Raw genomic sequence first — 7,575 nt, forward strand, 5'->3', positions numbered from 1 at the left:
ATTTTATATTTTATAATGACAAATAATCAACTGATTTATTAATATTGTTATATTTAACTAAATGTCAAAACATTTTTATGTAAATAATATGTTGACAGTATACGATCGGTGTAAATAATCAGTGTGTGAATAATAATAACATTTCATATTAAAGTAATAATGAATATTTTATCATATTATATAGAAAGTAGTTATTCTAATATTAGCTATTAATTATGTTTTTAATTGATAGCAATAGTGTAAAAGGGTCACTTATAAAGTATTTTATATAAGTAAAGTATATAGCCGACAATTGTAGAATATACCGTACGCATACAGTATCTAAATATAATAATAAGTAGTAATAGTCGCATCGTTTTAATTTTATATCATAAATGAATTATGTTAGGAAATTTTATTATTAATCAATAATTGTATTGTGATTAATTACTTGATAATAATTATTATATTTGATAATTGACGATTATTAACTTTACATAATATTATATTTTGTTACATTTTAGGGTACTTTATATAAATAAAGTATATAATTACATTAAGTATATATAATATAAATATAATTCATTGCACATGTTGAAGAATTGCTTAATATTTTGCATTGTAAGTGAACGAATATATTATTATTAATTGTGAATAATATTATTAATAATATAATATTGTTTATGTTAAATTGATTTAAGGTATTTTATGTAAATAAAGTAGCATATAAATATGTCATTAATATATCATAGCAAAGTCATGATGAATATTTTATATTGTGAATTAATATTTTGAAAAAAATAAATAAATGATTGATCATTATATGATTTCTTTTATAGTTAAAATTCAACCTATCGTTATGAGTACTGTGTACTCTGATGTAAACTCCTGACCTCGCACACTGGAAGGAATCTCGTTCTAACAGCGCACAGATCCGTTCTCACACATTTAGCGGATTTTTTTCAAATGTAATTATATCATTTGTTCTCAAACTGCTGGCATTTCTGAAACATCTCACCACAAAACTCACCATGAGCACGTGTTCAGAAGATTCAGAGGAAAAGGAAGTCACTGTCCGGTCGTTCACGTCTCTGTGTAACGTTCAGTCACAAGTACGAGACGAGACGCAGAATCAGCTCCAACATGTCACGACGTCGGGTTCAGTAAACTCCGATAACAATGCTCGGGATTTATTCCTGTACAAAAACAAAACCAATTCCAAAAAACACATAAAGCATAAAAATGTAGTGTTGTTATTAGCTTAGCCCAGAGGTTTGAGCTTATTGTACATGATAAAAAACGTTTTGTTAAAAGGGCTTTTTTCTAATAGACATTTTTCCATCTATAATTTTATTATATTCATAAACTTTACATTTAAAATTGTACAACAAAACAGAATAAAACATCAAACAAAAGCAACCTGAGTAAACACATGATGCAGTTTTTTTTTATTGAAGCAAAAAAAAAGTTATCCATCACCCATCACCCGTGTGAAAAACTAATTGCCCCCTTAAACTTAAAATCTGGTTGTGCCACCTTAAGCAGCAATAACTGCAACCAAACCCTTTGGATAACTGGAGATCAGACTTTCACAGCGCTGTGGGGGGTTTCTGGCCCACTCTTCTTTGCAGAACTGCTTTAGTTCAGCACACTGGAGGGTTTTCGGGCATGAACTGTCCGTTGAAGGTCCTGCCACAGCATCAGCAGGACTTTGACCAGTCCACTCCAAAAATTTCATCTAGCTTTTTTTGAGCCGTTCAGACGTGGACGAACTCCTACGCTTTGGATCGTTGTCTTGCTGCATAATCCAGTTGTTCTTGAGCTTCAGCTTATGGACCGAAGAACGGATATTCTCCTTTAGGATTTTCTGGGTGACTCTCTCACTCACTCACTCTCTCACTCACTCACTCACTCTCTCACTCTCTCATTCACTCACTCACTCACTCTCTCACTCACTCTCACTCACTCTCACTCTCTCACTAACTCACTCACTCACTCTCTCACTCTCACTCTCACTCACTCTCACTCTCTCACTAACTCACTCACTCACTCTCTCACTCTCACTCTCACTCACTCTCTCACTCTCTCACTAACTCACTCACTCTCTCACTCACTCATTCTCTCAGTCTCTCACTCACTCACTCACTCTCTCACTCACTCATTCTCTCACTCTCTCACTAACTCACTCACTCTCTCACTCACTCATTCTCTCAGTCTCTCACTCACTCACTCACTCACTCTCTCACTAACTCACTCTCTCACTCACTCACTCACTCACTCACTCACTCTCTCACTAACTCACTCTCTCACTAACTCACTCACTCACTCACTCTCACTCTCTCTCACTCACTCACTCTCTCACTCACTCTCTCACTGTCTCACTCTCTCTCTCATGCTCTCACTCACTCTCTCACTCACACTCTCACTCTCACTCACTCACTCGCTCACTCACTCACTCACTCACTCACTCACTCTCTCACTCACTCACTCATTCACTCTCTTACTCACTCACTCACTCACTCACTCACTGTCTCACTCACTCACCCACTCTCTCACTCTCTCACTCACTCACTCACTGTCTCACTCTCTCACTCACTCTCTCACTCACTCACTCATTCACTCTCTTACTCACTCACTCACTCACTAACTCACTCTCTCACTCTCTCACTCACTCATTAGTTGTAATAACATACACTTTCTCTCAAAATGTCAAATGGACTGATTTATAATTATAATCATTACAGGGGAATATAGATTATTTATAATCCATGTTCTCGTGCTTGACAGTTCTGTATCGTGTGTAAATTTATGACCACTGGTAACTCTATTGATCTCTATGTGTGTGTGTGTGTGTGTATGTGTGTATGTGTGTGTGTTACTGTGTGTACGTGTACGTGTGTGTGTGTGTGTGTGTGTGTGTGTGTGTGTGTGTGTGTGTGCATTATTGTGTGTACGTGTGTGTGTGTGTGTGTATGTGTATGTGTGTGTGTTACTGTGTGTACGTGTGTGTGTGTGTGTGTGTGTGTGTGTGTGTGTGCGCGTTACTGTGTGTACGTGTGTGTGTGTATGTGTGTGTATATGTGTATGTGTGTGTGTTACTGTGTGTGTGTGTGTGTGTGTGTGTGCGTTACTGTGTGTACGTGTGTGTGTGTATGTGTGTGTATATGTGTATGTGTGTGTGTGTGTGTGTGTGTGTGTGTGTGTGTGTGTGTGCGTTACTGCGTGTACGTGTGTGTGTGTATATGTGGATGTGTGTGTGTTATTGTGTGTGTGTGTGTGTGTGTGTGTGTGTGTTACTGTGTGTACGTGTGTGTGTGTGTGTGTGTGTGTGTGTGTGTGTGTGTGTGTGTGTGTGTTACTGTGTGTACGTGTGTGTGTGTGTGTGTGTGTGTGTGTGTGTGTGCGTTACTGCGTGTACGTGTGTGTGTATATGTGTATGTGTGTGTGTTATTGTGTGTACGTGTGTGTGTGTGTGTGTGTGTGTGTGTGTGCGTTACTGTGTGTGCAGTTGTGATCGGAATGAAAGGCAGCGTGAAAGGTGACTTCATCCCCGAAGCTCTAAACGAGATGTTCTATATGTTCTGTACGAGTTTTCTACAGTACGTGCCATTCAGTCCTAGTTTCCAGCCGTTATTACAGCATGGGAGAGGAAATCTCTTTCAACAGGTGTGTGATGTACAGCTAGACAATCTGATAACAAACTACACACAAAGACATTTCTGTCGGGAAAATGCAGCTTGCTGTTTGTTCCCAAATAACATCGGACCGGATCCACAGTTTACATCGTCTGCCCACGCGTATTTAACCTGTATTACAGTCCAGTACTGTACAAGCTAGAGGAAGAGAACATGGAGCGTTACTGATCATTGGAACTTCATTGTTTATTTGGATTTAGATTGCTTTTTTAATATATATATATATATATTTTTTTTTTTTTAATGAAGTACCTTCAACCTAGGAGAGAGTCTGTCATCTAACATAATGTATGAATACAGGAACATGGATTTACCCCTTCACCTTGCTCTCACTGACACCCTAGTTGAAAAGAAAGTCAGTCGTGTTAAAAGTTCAAAGGTCAGACAGTGCTGGAATAAGGAAAATAATACCACATCACCTGTTTAGATTATATCCATGATTAAGTTCACATTCAATTAATAAATGAAGCTCATGTTACGTCTACTCCGTCCACCGATGTCCTCAGAAGAAACTGATGACCAATTCCCTAGGCGTTGTGCCTCCATTTAAAAATAAACTCTCACGTGCAGATACAGAAGGTATGATATTGTACACAGAGGCAAGACAGACACGTTTAAATATTTGCACTGATGGACACGATCCGAATGAAAACCGAGTAGATGAAACGGTCTGGAACGCTGGCTGGTGGTACTCAATATTCCAGTAATTTCCCGCATTTGTAATGATGATGATTTTTCAAACAGTCTTCTGGTGGATCCGTGTTATAAATAGGCTCGGTCTGCGCTTGATGTCACAAAATAAACCCATTAAATCTGCCTTGCAAAAATAAATAAACAAACAATCTGAGACAATCTGTGGTGTGAAAGGGTTCCATGATTGGAGATCACATCCCACAAACCTTGCAGCGTGGATTCTGTCTAATCCGAGCGTCACCTATCAACAACAAATCACAGACTATGACCTCACAGGGAGCCACGATCTCCTCCACCAGCAGAGTCTCAGAAGTCCAGATAAAAACTTTTACGTACGATTAGTTTTAAACATCCGCAGTAGTCCTGGAGTCGTGTATTAGACCCGTACCTGTGCATTATGCTTATAAGTATATGCTCTCTATCTGAAAACATTCAAACGCCTGTCAAAAATTCAGCTTAATTTTCAGACAGAATGGTATAGTAACGCTAGTCTGAATTACGTCCGACGTATTAGTGTACGGCGTTACCTCTTTTCTTCGTATGATGTGAAAGTTAAAAATCATCAAGCTCTTCGGCATCCTGATTCAACGCTGGAATTCATTTGCATTGTAATGAAACTTTACATTATAACAGAGACGCTTTTCACCCAGCAGTCCAGATACAGGCACAGAATTAGCAACGCGTGAGGAGGGGAACTCAGGACGGTGAGGGTCAGGCCATACACGGGCATCACTTTGTTTTGAGAAGTGTTGGAGATGGAAAGTAGTGATATAGATATCAGCAGGAACGACCTGCGTGAGCTGCGTGAATGAAAATCAGTAAGAACTTTACTAGCGTGTTAATTAACTCACCCAAATGCATCCTATAAGAGATTAATCAGATTCACACACAACATAAACACAATATCACGACGTGCACAGAATGACACGGATACGCAACTGTCCGTGATCGTCGGGAGTCAGCGGGCAGAGGGCTGTGGAAGCAGAACAAGTTTAGAGCTCGATGGAGGAGGACACGACACCTCCGTCTTCACGCTTTAAAAACGTCGAAGTTGAGGTTGTAAGGATGTTCTGCCAAACTCATGCAGCGTCGGAGGAAACTCGATCAGGCCTGGCTGTGTGACGAACGCAGATCGAGTAACAGCTCAGTGTTCTGGTGAAACTCAACGCCATGTTGGTATAATGCCGATCCTGACCTTTCAAAGCTCAACCAGGAACTGAAACAGCTCATTATCCTTACTAAAACAGGTGAAATCTTGGGGTGTTCATGCTGTCAAACCACTATCAAGCAGTACGGCAAGCTTCTTCACACAAGAGTTTACTCAAGATGAAAGGTGATGTGAATCAGGATGGTGCGTAGGTCTACCGTCAGGCGGGCCGAAAACGACGATCTCGGTTTTACTGGCGTTTAACTTTAACAAATTGGCAGACATCCACGTTTGGATATCGTTTACGCAAGCCAGTTAAGGCTGAAGTGAATTTTTTCCAGATCGTTTAAGGGGGAGATGAATCTGGGTGTCGTCTTGATGATGTGTCATGTTTCCTAAAAATGGATCCCAAAGGGAGCATATATATATATATATATATAAAGATATAAATAAAAAAGGGTAGGGGCCAGGATGGAGCCCTGAGGGACCCCAAACCCCAGACCCCCCCATGAGGTTTGCATCAGAGGACTCAGACGAGACAAAACTGACAGAGAATTAACAATCTTTCAGAAAGGAGCTGAACCAGTTTAATACAGTTCCTTTCGACCCCACATCATGTTCAATTGGAGAAATAAGGACATCATGATCCACCATCGTGATCAGCAGAGCTGAGGTCTGAGAGCACTGAAATAACTTAGTCTGCAGCATCGGTTGTCAAATAGATGTCATGGAGAACCTTCAGTAAAGCACACACAGTACTATGGAGTGCTCTGAAGCCAGACTGAAACCTACCTCTCGGAGATAGAATTCAAGTTAAAATAAGAATGAATTTGACGTAAAACAACTTTTTCAAGAACTTTCGAACTAAAGGCGAGTTAGAAACGTGCGTGAAGTTCTCCAGTGTAGCAGAATCAATATTTGGTTTCTTAAGCGAGGGAACTACCGGAGCATCTTTAAGGTCACCTGGAAAAGTCCCCAGACTGAGTGATTTGTTCACAATAGAGAGTACACTTGGTCCTAGCGTATCATGAAGTTATTCGACGGGGAATAACATCCAGTGAACAAAATGTCGGCTTGAAACAGGAAGCGATTTCTCGTAGACAGGATATTCTCGAATCGATGCCGTGTGGATAAGCAGGGAGACGATGTGAACTGATTAACGCCGATCTGAGGTGTCCGTGGCCTCTGAATTGCTGTCTCGTTTTGAAAATCTAATAAAGACCTCAGCATTTATACAGGAGGGTACGGGATCAACTTGAGAGGAGGGATTTAAGACCGAATCAATCGTAGGAAAAACTTCGGTTTATTTCTATATTTATCTACGATGTTTGAGTAATATTTATACTTGGTATTCTTAACTGACAGTATCTCAAAATATTAGAATAAAGAATTTATAACGCAGAAATGTCGACCTTCTGAAACGTATGTTTATTTATGCGCTGATACTCGGTCTGGGCTGTAATCCTTTTACACGAATGAATGTAAAATTAGTCATAAAGCAGCAGGATGGGTCTTTCAGTACACATACATTCAAGGTCTCTCGCTCTCTCTCTCGCTCTCTCTCTCTCTCTCTCTCTCTCTCTCTTTCTCATTGAAGAAATCATCAGATCAAGTATACACCTGTGTCATCTGTCTATTAAATAAATGCCGGTATTTCAGGCTGTGAAATAAGGATCAGAATATTCTGCAGCAGTTTGTCACTGACTCAAAAAAATGTTTTTCATCGGACATCTGAAGGCTAAACGCCGTCCGAACGGAACAATACTCATAATGCTCTTACACTTGACAGAGCTGAATGGCAGACCTTGTTAAATAATATTCTTATATTTTATCAAATATATTCTTATATTATGATTATTTTTGCCTTTTTTAATACGTTGGGAGAAATCGGGCCAAAGTCTATACACCTGTGAGTGACTACGCAACTTTATCCTTCACGTGGTCTTCATGAATGTCCGTCTGCTCCTGCTGCTCTGTGGATCAGGCTGAAGTGGTTTGTCGTGTTATCCGCAGCTGTAGTGTACGAGCCATTTCTTCCTAATTTGTGTATTAACTTTTACT

The sequence above is a fragment of the Ictalurus punctatus genome, chromosome 15 (assembly GCF_001660625.3).
Source record: "Ictalurus punctatus breed USDA103 chromosome 15, Coco_2.0, whole genome shotgun sequence".
NCBI classification, from domain to species: domain Eukaryota; kingdom Metazoa; phylum Chordata; class Actinopteri; order Siluriformes; family Ictaluridae; genus Ictalurus; species Ictalurus punctatus.